The sequence below is a fragment of the Apium graveolens genome, chromosome 2, assembly GCF_009905375.1.
Source record: "Apium graveolens cultivar Ventura chromosome 2, ASM990537v1, whole genome shotgun sequence".
Classification (NCBI taxonomy): Eukaryota; Viridiplantae; Streptophyta; class Magnoliopsida; order Apiales; family Apiaceae; genus Apium; species Apium graveolens.
Window position 1 is genome coordinate 301,696,433 of NC_133648.1, and position 14,796 is coordinate 301,711,228.

Consider the following 14,796-nt stretch of genomic DNA (forward strand, 5'->3'; position numbering starts at 1 on the left):
AATCAGAGTTTAGGTTTCAGTGCTTCAAAGCACTTGCAATATCAATCTGACTATCAAATACTACAATATCTCGAGAAATTTCAGAACACTTGCCTGATATTAGCTTACTACACTGCACTCGCTTCCAATCACAAGCGTCTTACTCCTCAACTATCTGTTTCCCTTTCCTACGTCTTGCCTCTTCTGCTCATATATCATAAGTATCTATCAATAATTTACTCATGGAATTCTATTCAACACATACTTCTATCTACCCTTCGTTTTACCCAAATCCGATTAACGGATTGAAAGTTATGCGATAATCAAGTAAACACCGAATATATAGACCGATAGTTAATTAACAAGTCACATATAGCACATAATACATCACGTAATCAATGATATATTATTTATAAAGAAGTCTCGGGTCATAAATAGGCTTTCTGGTATTTAAGATGATTTTTAAAACATTTTTCGGAATTAAAACGGGTCGTTGGATCAATTTCGGGTTAATAAACAGGGTTCGGTTGGCCAATTCTGGCTCCGAAATAATTTTAGAATAATTATCGAGCCTTGGAAATAATTTAGAATAATATTTTAAAGCTCGAAACTATTTTTCAGAATTTTTTAAATTATTTTTAAATAATTAAATCTAATTAAAAAATTAATTAAAATCAATTAATAATTAATTAAATCAATTAATCAATTAATTTTTGAATTAACTGACCAATTAATCAATTAGGAATTAACTGGAATTAATTAACTAATTAATTTAGATTTATTTTTGAATTAAAAATAATTTTCAGAATTAAAATAATAATTTTTAGAATTTTCAGAAATTAAAAATGAATTTTTAAAATAAAAATAAATAGGAAATATGATTTTTAAATATTTTTAAAACAGAAATCCAATTTTTGCAAAGTCTGGAAACTACTGGGACCAAACTGCATCGTTTTCAAAACTGCAGGGACCAAACTGCAATTTTGCAGTCCAGTCGCCGGAAAAAGTCGGGGATGGCCGGAGAACACGTTCCCGGCGTCCTCACCCCACCAACACCTCCAGATCACATCTACAGGTTACCAGGAACACAACCATGCAATCAATTCATCCTAACAATCCCTGAGTTGGCCGGAATTTGGCCGTGAAATTTTCCAGTTTCCGGCGAACATCGGAAAACTTCAAAACACAACTCCCTTCTCTACAGACCTCGTTGGTTCATGAAACTTATACGACTAGATTGCAAATTTCACAGAGAACACAACCCACTATAACACAACATCAATCTATCACAGAATAAGAAACCCCCAAATTTCAATTAAGAACATTCATACGGGTTATAAACCCTAATTTTAAAATTTGAAAATCAAACTCAAATTTGAACATGTTATTGAACTCCAAATCAGACGTATGACATATGAAAATCATCAGGAAAACAAGCTCTACAACATGCAATCATCAAATCAAACAAACAATCATCCGAACAAAAATTCATATTTTTAATAAAATAAATTCGAAAATAAATAAATTTTTAGAAAAATAACCTTGATTTCTGCAGGTGTATGGATTACAGAATCTGGTAGAGCTCTTCAAGACCTTCAGATTGGTTACTCGAGCTTTCCAAACCGAATTCAATAACACCTCCAAATGCTTGTTTGATTCTTAGAACAGTTTTAGGAAATTAGGGTTTTTCTCTGAAAATTATATAATTATCTGTCTGCAAATGATTTTGATACGAAATAAAATATGGTAAAAGGCTATTTATAATTACGGAAAATTAGGATCCCGTTGGATCATTCCGGATATAAAACGGTACGTTTATTTGTAAAAACTGATCCAAACGGTATCGGTTTTCGGGATAATTATCCAAATCAGTACAATTTATACTGCGGTCTTGGTCTCAGCGCCTGGTTACACGTATTACGAAGTGATAATTGTGATAGTTTAATAAAAAGCTCTCGTTTATCGAAAATACGGGTTTTATTGATTTATCGAAACGAATATTGTATCGAAAATGTTGCGCCGGGACCCGCGCAGGACAAACCGTACGCCGGATCGAAAAAGTCGAAACATGGAATATGCTCGGAATATTACAATTAGGTTAGGAAGGAGTTCTCGAAAGAGTTTCGGGTTCCAAAAACGTAACAACGGTTGACGTCGGTTGGTTCCCGTTTTTATAAAATAGATTTTAATTACCCGGAAAAAGATTTTAGAAATTTCATATGATTCTTATAAATCCATAAACCAACATAAAAATAATTAGGAAGATATGACAATTATCTATATTTTATTTTGGACATATAAAAATTAAAATACTCAATTAATATTATTTTTGAATATTCAAGTACAAATAACACTTAACAATTAGCTCACAGAATAGATACTGAACACACATAATAATTATATAATAGCAAAAATAATTACACGATATATCCCGGATATTACATCCTTCCCCCTTAAAAGGATTCTGTCCTCAGAATCTCTAAGAAAACAAATGAGGGTACTTTTCTCTCATATCACTTTCTAACTCTCAGGTTGACTCTTCAACCTTTGAGTTTCTCCACAATACTCTTACTAACTTTACCACTTTATTTCTCAATACTTTCTCTCTTTCCTCTAGAATCTCTATCGGACTCTCTACATATGATAAATCTGCTTGAAGTTCTATTGGCTCATATTCTATTACATGCCTGGAGTCTGGATTATATTTCTTAAGCATTGATATGTGAAAAATATTGTGAATGTGCTCCATGTGCGGAGGTAACGCCAACTCGTAAGCTACTTTGCCAATACGCTTTAGGATTTCAAAAGGTCCGACATATCTTGGGTTTAGCTTCCCTTTCTTCCCAAACCTTGTTAGTCCTTTCCACGGTGATACTTTCAATAATACCAAGCTTCCTTCTTCAAATTCCATGTCTTTTCTTGACTGGTCTGCATATTTCCTTTGACGATCTTGTGCGGCTATTAATCTTTTCTGGATAATTTCAACAACTTCCTTTGTCTGCTGCACCAATTCGGGTCCGAGTATTTTGCGTTCTCCTACTTCGTCCCAATATACTGGAGATCTACATTTGCGTCCATAAAGGGCTTCATAAGGTGGCATCCCAATGCTGGCGTGATAACTGTTGTTATAGGCAAACTCTACCAGGGGTAAATGCTCGTCCCAACTTCCTTTGAAATCAATAGCACAAACACATAGCATGTCCTCGATTGTCTGGATCGTTCTTTCACTTTGGCCATCCGTTTGGGGGTGATAGGCCGTACTCATATTCAATCTTGTTCCCAAACATTCTTGAAAACTCTTCCAAAATCTTGAATTAAATCTTGGATCTCGATCAGATACAATAGACACTGGAACTCCATGACAAACTACGATCTCTTTCAAGTACATATGAACTAACTTGTCGAGCGAAAATTGTTCATTTATAGGCAGAAAATGAGCTGACTTGGTAAGTCTATCTACTATAACCCAAATGGCATCATGATTAGCCCTTGTCCTTGGTAATCCAACTACGAAATCCATGGTAATATGTTCCCACTTCCACTCTGGAATCTCCAATGGCTGTAGCAATCCGCTTGGTCTTTGATGCTCTGCTTTAACTCTCTGACATGTATAACATTTACTAACCCATTCCGTAATTTCCCTCTTTATATCTGGCCACCAATAATTCTTCTTTAAATCTTTGTACATTTTGGTACTCCCTGGATGGATGGAATATCTTGAACTATGTGCCTCTTGTAAAATTTCATTTTTCAGCTCCGTCACTGGTGGAATCCAAATTCTTGAAGAAAACCTAAGAATACCTTGATCATCTTGTTGCGTGCATAATTCCTCACCTACCAAACTATTTATATCTTGATCCATTACCTCTTTCTGGCATATCTTTATTTTCTCCAATAACTCCGGTTGGAAAATCATACCGTACACTTTTGCTTCCTCAGGCTTGCAAATTCTAATCTCCAATTCCAATTTTTAAAATTCTTTATATATCTCTTCAGGTACGGATAACACATTTAACCTTTCCTTCCGACTTAACGCATCTGCTACAATGTTCGCCTTACCGGGATGATAATTAATTGAGCAATCATAATCCTTGATCAATTCTAACCATCTCCTTTGTCTCATATTAAGTTCCTTCTGGGTAAATATATATTTCAAACTTTTGTGATCCGTGAAAATCTCACACTTTTCTCCATACAAATAATGTCTCCAAATCTTCAAAGCGAAAACTATAGCTTCTAACTCCAAATCATGAGTAGGGTACTTCTGTTCGTGTGGTTTCAATTGCCTTGACGCATACACAATCACCTTGTCGTGCTGCATAAGAACACATCCTAATCCTTTGTAAGAAGCATCGCTATAAATTACGAAATTCCCTTGATCATCTGGAAGTGACAAAACAGGTGCTGTGATTAATCTCCGCTTCAATTCCTGAAAACTTTCTTCGCACTTGTCATTCCATATAAACTTTTCATTCTTTCATGTAAGCTTTGTCAATGGTGTTGCAATTCTTGAGAAATTCTGAACGAATCGTCGATAATATCCTTCCAATCCCAAGAAACTTCTTACCTCAGTGGGTGTTCTCGGTCTTTCCCAATTCGTAATTGCCTCGATCTTTGCCGGGTCCACTTTGATCCCTTCATTACTGATTATGTGTCCTAAGAACTGAACTTCGTGTAGCCAAAACTCACACTTCGACAATTTAGCATATAACTTCTTTTTCCTTAAAATCTCCAAAGTTGTCCTTAAATGTTCCGCATGATCCTCCTCCGTCTTTGAATAGATCAAAATATCATCTATAAATACTATAATGAACTTGTCCAAATATTCCTTGAAAATTCTGTTCATCAGGTCCATAAACGTTGTTGAGGCGTTGGTCAATCCAAAAGACATTACTAGAAATTCATAATGTCCATACCTTGTCCTGAAAGCTGTCTTTGGTATATCTTCTGGTTTGATTTTCAGTTGATGATATCCTGATCTTAAATCGATTTTGGAGAAATACTTGGCTCCCTTCAATTGGTCAAACAAATCATCAATTCTGGGTAACGGATACTTATTCTTGATTGTCAACTTATTGAGCTCTCTATAGTCAATGCACAGTCTCATGCTTCCATCTTTCTTCTTGACAAATAATATCGGTGCACCCCACGGGGATACGCTGGGTCTGATTACTCCTTTCTCTAACAGCTCTTGTAATTGGTTTGCTAACTCTTTCATCTCAACGGGCGCCATTCTATACAGGGCCTTGGATACTGGTTCGGTTCCAGGTGCTAAGTCGATTGCAAATTCAATTTCTCTATCTGGAGGAAGTCCTGGTAACTCATCGGGAAATACGTCTGGAAATTCCTTCACAACTGGAATATCTTCAAGTTTTACTGGCTCCTGACTTCTGTCGATCACATATGCTACGAAAAGCTCACATCCTTGTCGTAGTAACTTCTTGGCTTGAATCATCGTTAAGAACTTCTTTACCTGCTTCTGTCCCTTGAACGTTACTATTCTTTCGTCTGGCGTTTTCACCATTACTTTCTTATTTCGACAATCTATCTGAGCATCATGCTTAGATAACCAATCCATCCCTAATATAACATCAAATTCTCCTAACTTAAATGGTATCAAATCTACACAAAATTTACTACCAGAGATCTCAATCTCACAATTCCCACAAACTTGGTTAACATTTACACGTTCTTGATTTGCTAATTCCACAGTCATTATTTCATTTAAATACCCAACTGGACAATTTAACTTACTAACAAAATCTTGTGAAACAAACGATCGAGTTGCTCCCGAATCTATTAACACTTTGGCACATAAAGAATTCATATTAAGCGTACCTGCCACGACATCCGCATCCTGGATCGCATCCTTCACCGACATGTCAAAAACTCTAGCCCTCGGAGTCTCATTCACTGTTGGGGTATATCCCATAATCCTTAATGCATTACTGACTGGGGCTGGTGTCTTGCAATCCCTAGCCATATGTCCTGGCTTCCCACATTTAAAGCATGTAAATCCAATGACTGGAACCTTCACTGCTGGATTCCGGATAGGCTGATCCTTATTTGCTGGCTCTCTTGCTGGCTGATTTTGGCACTCCCTCGAGTAGTGCCCTTTCTGGTTGCATTTAAAACATACCACATTCAACTTGTTACAAACTCCTCCATGCTTCTTTCCTCATACTTGACAATCTAGAAAAATTAATCTTAACTGATTCGGCTGATTCACATTAGCTGGACGATTGCCCTGGCCTCCGTCTCCTGCATTTTGTCTCCTGAAATTAAAATTTCTCCCTGGCTGAAACTTGCCTTTCTTAAAATTTGGAAACTTCCCTGTTTGTGACTGACCCTCACTTCCCTCAACTTTCCTTTTCTTGCTTTCTTTTTCTTTCTGGAACATCTCACTCTCTGTCTCTGCGATCATAGCTTTCTCTACAACCCCGGCATAGGTATCCAATTCAAAAATAGCTACCTTCCCTCTGATCCATGGCTTCAAGCCTTGCTGGAATCTCTTAGCTTTCTTTCTATCAGTATCAACATATGACGGCACATACCTTGACAATTCCTCAAACTTCCCCTCATAATCTGTTACCGACATGTTCCCTTGCTTTAATTCTAAAAACTTCAGCTCCATTTGATCCTGAACAAACTGAGGAAAATACTTTTCTAAAAACAATTCCTTAAAACTTTCCCAAGTAATAACATCTGTGCTTTCCAATGTCTTCACCATCTCCCACCAATAGGTGGCCTCATTCTTCAGATAGTAACTTGCAAATTCAACCTTCTGCTCCTCTTTCACTTTTACCAAGGCATATGCCTTCTCTATTTCCTTTAACCACACATTTGCTTCAATTGGCTCTAAGGAACCCTTGAATTCTGGTGGGTTTATTGCCTGAAAAGTTTTGAAAGTTACCTGGGGATTGGTCTGTCTCTGCTATTGTTGTGCCAGGTGAACTGTTTGTTGGGCCAAGATTTGAAGAATCTGGGCTATTGTTGGGTGCATGGGTCCTGGGTTCACATTCTGGTTTGTATCATCTTGGTTGTTATTGTTGTTGTTGTTGGTTTCTTCATTCCGGGTGTTGGTGCGGGTATTTCTTCTGGGAGGCATTTTCTGTAAAGAATCAATCAATTTATTTAGCTTTTGAATCAAATCTTTGTATAAAAGAAAAGTTTTGTAAAACAGGAATATCTCTTTTTGAAAACAGTTGTAACTAAGTAAATTGCATGCTTCTTTACAGAATATAAACAGTTATGGAAAATAGGGTACATGGTATCACAGGGTATACTGGTGCAATAAATAAGGTAAAGTAAAATAGGTGCGATAAAGTAAATGACAGTGTTGGAAAAGAAAAGGTATTGATATATAGATCAAAAGTTTTAGGTAGTACAAGCGTAAAGACGCTTCGAAAGTAAAAGCAAAAAGGGTACAATAACCTACTCACTAGTCAACATCGCTAGTCTATAAATACAACTCAAAAGTCTACTGATACACACTACACACTACTGTCCATACTACATAATCATAACAACACTGCTCAGCATCTCCATCTCAGAATCTCTGGCTCATGGCAAATCTAGACCTCCTATCTCCTCAAGCTCCTCTAGAACCCACTTAGCCCACTCCACTAGGAAATCAGGGGTGATGTCTTCATGTGTAGCCTCAGCAATCCTCACAGCAGCTGCTCTACGAAACGCCTGGAGCCTCTCCCTAAGTCGCCTCTCACCACTCCCCATCTCTTTGGTACGCATGATATACAATAACTCCTGGATCTGACCCTGTAGGAATCGCTGCTCCATAAGGCAAGCCTCAAACTGATGATATGGGACAGGATAGGAAGAGAACTGGAAAGGTACTCCTGTGACTGAATGACTAGTAAAGCCTGAATCAGCAGGCGGGGGTCCTCTAACAGGTGGCCTCATGCCTGAAGGTGGAATAGCCTGTAATGGTACAGGCTGCAACACCGGTGGAAGTAGAATAGCCAATGTGGGTGGAATAACAGGACGTGGATCCGATGCTGGTGCTCCAACTGAAGGCTCTGAGTGATCAGCTGATACGGGAATAAAAGAGTCGGCCATCTCTGCTATCTGAAATCATATCGTAATATAAGAATCTCGTACCACGACGTAAACTATACTAATACCGGTTATACCATAACACTCAACCTCTCGACGTTCTATCATCCTATACCTTACTTCTAATCCTATCCCTCTACCCATTCCCGTCAACCTAGGCTTGTGTCAGTGACTTATAACCTGTAGCTCTGATACCAAACCTGTGGCGCCCTCCAAACCCGGGTCAGAAGTTTGGGGTCCACACACACACCTTAATTATAACCTGTTTATAACAATAATAAAGATAATAATAATATATGCAGTGACCCTACTTACCAACCACCACGGACCGCAACAGGTTAAAGTATGCACACAAGCCAAACACACTAATATATTACAAACCGTTCAAATCCCAACTATTACAAACTCAAACTGAGTATTAAACATTAGTACAAACTTTTACAAATTTAAATTATCCCAAAAGAAGCCTACTAGCTCAGCTTTCTCAACCTGAACCCGTAGCTCTCGCGCTGGACTGGGGATCCTTGCTACCAACTGGTTCCTTTTTAACTGGAAAGAATATAAACAACATCGCACAAATGAGCTAACTAGCTCAGCAAGTCACAATGACAAAACTGAGAATAATGATCATCAGGTGAATATGATTATGATATCAAGTGAATAATGGATTATGATTTAGAATTGGATACTATACTTTTAATATAAAAACCAAGGTTAGGCTGCTGATCAGTCACGCACTAACCCCGAGCAAGGCACACAACATTGCTCTAACTACTGGATCCAAGGCACACATTGGCCTAACTTGACCATTATATGGTCTGACCACGAATCTGGTCCACAATTTTATAAAAACAATCCAATTCTAACATAATAACAGAATATACAATAATAAACAATAACCGAAATCATTAACAACAATAAATGTTTAACAATGAAAGGGTTTCAATCCTTGTAAGGATCAATAAGGAAATTTAAAAGCTTGGATGCTGGGTAATGAAAGAATTGGATAACAAAGGAATCAACATTTCAGGGTTTCAAAGATTTGGGCTTTCAAAGCATAGGATACAATGATTGAATGTACAAGTAATTCATTTCAGTGTTTGGGATTTTGTTTACATGTATTTGTGGAGTAATATCGTATACTTTAGATTTGCGTTTAGGTATACAACAATCAATGGTCTAGAAAGAATAAGGTTTATGGCTCAAGAACAATAACTGGAATCAGAGTTTAGGTTTCAGTGCTTCAAAGCACTTGCAATATCAATCTGACTATCAAATACTACAATATCTCGAGAAAGTTCAGAACACTTGCCTGATATTAGCTTACTACACTGCACTCGCTTCCAATCACAAGCGTCTTACTCCTCAACTATCTGTTTCCCTTTCCTACGTCTTGCCTCTTCTGCTCATATATCATAAGCATCTATCAATAATTTACTCATGGAATTCTATTCAACACATACTTCTATCTACCCTTCGTTTTACCCAAATCCGATTAACGGATTGAAAATTATACAATAATCAAGTAAACACTGAATATATAGACTGATAGTTAATTAACAAGTCACATATAGCACATAATATATCACGTAATAAATGATATATTATTTATAAAGAAGTCTCGGGTCATAAATAGGCTTTCTGGTATTTAAAATGATTTTTAAAACATTTTTCGGAATTAAAACGGGTCGTTGGATCAATTTCGGGTTAATAAACAGGGTTCGGTTGGCCAATTCTGGCTCCGAAATAATTTTAGAATAATTATCGAGCCTTGGAAATAATTTAGAATAATATTTTAAAGTTCGAAACTATTTTTCAGAATTTTTTAAATCATTTTTAAATAATTAAATCTAATTAAATAATTAATTAAAATCAATTAATAATTAATTAAATCAATTAATCAATTAATTTTTGAATTAATTGACCAATTAATCAATTAGAAATTAACTGGAATTAATTAACTAATTAATTTAAATTTATTTGTGAATTAAAAATAATTTTCAGAATTAAAATAATAATTTTTAGAATTTTTAGAAATTAAAAACGAATTTTTATAATAAAAATAAATAGGAAATATGATTTTTAAACATTTTTAAAACAGAAATGCAATTTTTGCAAAGTCTGGATACTACAGGGACCAAACTGCATCGTTTTCAAAACTGTAGGGACCAAACTGCAATTTTGCAGTCCAGTCGCCGGAAAAAGTCGGGGATGGCCGGAGAACACGTTCCCGGCGTCCTCACCCCACCAACACCTCCAGATCATATCTACAGGTTACCAGGAACACAACCATGCAATCAATTCATCCTAACAATCCCTGAGTTGGCCGGAATTTGGCCGTGAAATTTTCCAGTTTTCGGCGAACATCGAAAAACTTCAAAACACAACTCCCTTCTCTACAGACCTCGTTGGTTCATGAAACTTATACGACTAGATTGCAAATTTCACAGAGAACACAACCCACTATAACACAACATCAATCTATCACAGAATAAGAAACCCCCAAATTTCAATTAAGAACATTCATACGGGTTATAAACCCTAATTTTAAAATTCGAAAATCAAACTCAAATTTGAACATGTTATTGAACTCCAAATCAGACGTATGACATATGAAAATCATCAGGAAAACAAGCTTTACAACATGCAATCATCAAATCAAACAAACAATCATCCGAACAAAAATTCATATTTTTAATAAAATAAATTCGAAAATAAATAAATTTTTAGAAAAATAACCTTGATTTCTGCAGGTGTATGGATTACAGAATCTGGTAGAGCTCTTCTAGACCTTCAGATTGGTTACTCGAGCTTTCCAAACCGAATTCAATAACACCTCCAAATGCTTGTTTGATTCTTAGAACAATTTTAGGAAATTAGGGTTTTTCTCTGAAAATTATATAATTATCTGTCTGCAAATGATTTTGATACGAAATAAAATACGGTAAAAGGTTATTTATAATTACGGAAAATTAGGATCCCGTTGGATCATTCCGGATATAAAACGGTACATTTATTTGTAAAAACTGATCCAAACGGTATCGGTTTTCGGGATAATTATCCAAATCAGTACAATTTGTACTGCGGTCTTGGTCTCAGCGCCTGGTTACACGTATTATGAAGTTATAATTGTGATAGTTTAATAAAAAGCTCCCGTTTATCGAAAATACGGGTTTTATTGATTTACCGAAACGAATATTGTATCGAAAATGTTGCGCCGGGACCCGCGCAGGACAAACCGTACGCCGGATCGAAAAAGTCGAAACATGGAATATGCTCGGAATATTACAATTAGGTTAGGAAGGAGTTCTCGAAAGAGTTTCGGGTTCCAAAAACGTAACAACGGTTGACGTCGGTTGGTTCCCGTTTTTATAAAATAGATTTTAATTACCCGAAAAAAGATTTTAGAAATTTCATATGATTCTTATAAATCCATAAACCAACATAAAAATAATTAGGAAGATATGACAATTATCTATATTTTATTTTGGACATATAAAAATTAAAATATTCAATTAATATTATTTTTGAATATTCAAGTACAAATAACACTTAACAATTAGCTCACAGAATAGATACTGAACACACATAATAATTATATAATAGCAAAAATAATTACACGATATATCCCGAATATTACAGCGGTAGTGAGATAGTAAGATTGTAAGAATAATTATACTATCATTTGTAAGCTAAATTAGTTGGGATTTGGTACGTTGTAATAAAAGTTAAGGTTGTGGCTTGTTTTCATACTTTAACCTGTTGTGATCTGTGGTTATGTAAAGCAGGCTTATTGCAAATACTATTTCTTATTCAGGTTTATATATTGTGTATATATTGTGGACCCCAAACTTCTGACCCGGGTTTGGAGGGCGCCACAGGTTGGTATCAGAGCTACAGGTTATAAGTCACTAAAACAACCCTAGATTGTCGGGATTGGGTAGATGGTTAGGATTAAGAATAGGAAATAGAAAGATAAGACGTCGTGAGGTTGAGTGCGACAATATAATAGGTCTCCAGCACAGTTCGTGTTGCGATTTGGGATTCTTAGCTTGCGACGTGATTTCCAGACAACGGCAATGGCAGATCCTGATTTCCCTGTATCATCTGATCGTTTGGAGCTTTCCATTCGAGGATCGTCATCTTCTCTCAGATTTTATTTGCACCTTGTTCCTCCATCAGAATTAATGGTACTACCTTCTGTTATGACAATTGCACTTCTTCAAATTATTCTACGCTATTCTACCACCTCTTGATACAAGAATACTTATTTATAAAACCTCTATCTGCTTATTCTTTTTCTACTGGACATCAAGCTGTGAATGTATCTTTTCGGTTTACTCTACAACATGTTCTATGCCCTCAGTTTAAAACCTATCTTATGGAGCAACAGTATTTACGAGGATGGATTTGATAGCTACAATAAATGGTTAGTGCATGAGATATTAATAAAGGTGAGAAAAAGTTTAGAAAGAAGATTCAAGTGTTTCGGAGGGTAGCTGTTATCAGGTTAAAAGAAGCCATTAGTAATTAGGTCACCCATGACTAGCTTGTGGAATGGATTAGATAAGTATTGAAAAGAGAGTTAGAGGAGATTATGGTTCTGGAGCTTTCTTGAAGATAATTAATGGTGTTATAACAATGTGATATATTTATAGCAACAAGGTGATATGACATCAGCCGATTTGTTGACTATTGGATAGCCTGTTCTACTTAACTACTGCAACAATAATGTCGGGAGTATTACCAGTATGGAAGCTTTGATGAAAAACTACGAATAAGATAACATGCAACGACAATTGAAGCTTTCGTCGATTAAGGAAGGTAAATGGACACGAAAAAGGAGAAAAGGTAGATTGAAGTGAACGGACTTTTATGTAATTGTTTCTTTAATTTGGTACCTTGTTATAGGAAAAGAAAGACAACGACCAACTCATATAGTAAGGACAAACAGATTTGTGATTTTCAAAATTTTTAAACCAGTTTTCGAAAAAAAAATCCTTACAAAAATTTCTAAAAGCCTTTTTGAATAAAATAAGTTTTAAATATTGGTTGTCAAGTTACTACTTGAGTTTTTGTTTGTTAAAAGACCTGGATTACCTGGAAGGATGTTTGTTACAGACTTAGTATTGTTAATTCAGAGAACAAAGTAACCCGTGATTATGAAGAAATTGATATATGATACAATTGGGATATGATCGAACAAGCTCGAAAGATGATTACAAGTGAAATGTGGATGGTGACCAATGGTATCATTCTTGTCCTCCATACTACAGCGTATATTCCTTTTTAATTCCTAAAAATGAATGAACTTCTTTCCCTAATAAACTCCTTATGATGATATCAAAAAGGAGGGTATTACATTCCTTTCAAATTTAATTGTTTCCCTCAAGTTTTGCTTTCTGATTGGGACAAACAGTGTTATGGTAAGACACTTTGTCAGAATGACGAAGAGTCGGGTGGGACGCCACCTAATCATGTGCTGTATGCCATATGGTATGAAAGACTGGCCATCTTAAGTACCAATATGATTGTCTCATTCATATTCAAACCCTTGTTTATTCTTTCTTTTCAACTTTAATTTTGTTGAATTATGAATCCTTCTAGTTGATTCGCTGTACTGTCGTTCTTTGTAAGAGTTTTTCAAACAAAAATCAACATATTACGAATCAAGCGGGCAAACTTCCATCTATCTCTTTCTCGCATGGAAGGAAAACAAGGGCATATGGCGAGAATTGCAAATCATTAACCCAGTCAGGGATGCACTAAGAATCAAGAGAATCTACTCCAATAAGGAATACGTCTCTGAGAACGAGAAATTGCGATTTTCCCTGTGAAATATGTTATTCAGAATACGGATGTGGTGATGTGAATGATTATTGTGGATACCTTATGCGTTAAAGTATTGAAAGATGTGGGAGCAACTTGATTGTTTAGCTCCCAAGGTTTTGTTGATAAGATAAATTACCCTGTTGAATTGATAAGATTGTGATTAAAGGACTAGCAAGTCAAGAACATGAGTGAGTACCAATAGTGGAATTGAGATTTCTGGCAATAAGTTGTGAAGAATTGATATCATAGAAGATAAGAGGATTTGACATTATTCTAAGGAATGGATTAACTATTAAAGCGTGATGTCCAGATAGACCGTCGTGATAAAAAGATAATTCAGAGGACGCCAAATGAGAAGGTGATGAGGTTCAAAAGATAAAAGAAGGTAAAGAAATTGTCAATGATGATTACGGTGATCAATATATGAGCATTATGGTGATTATGGGATACATAAAAGTCAGAAGCAAACAGAATTTGAAGATTTTATAGCAATTAAGGAGTTTCAATATATGTTTTTAGATGAGTTATCAACATTTCCTCCCGATAGAGAAATGAAGCTCATGATTGACCTAGCACCTGAGACGAAGCCAGTGACTAAGGCCTTACACAAAATGGCACCAGTTAAAATAAGGAAGTTAGCAAAGCAGATGCAAGAGATGTTAGAAGAAGAAGCGATTAGACCCAGTGTATCCCCTAAGGTGCACCAGTATTAATTATTAATAAGAAAGATGGATGTATGAGATTATGCGTCGACTAGCAAAAGCTCAACAAGTTTACTATCAAGAGCAAGTATCTGTTACCTTGACCCAATGATTTGTTTGATCAAATGAAGGAAGCAAAGTACCTTTATAAGACTGATTTAAGACTTGGTATTTCACCAATTGAAGATTAAACCTATAGATATATCAAAGA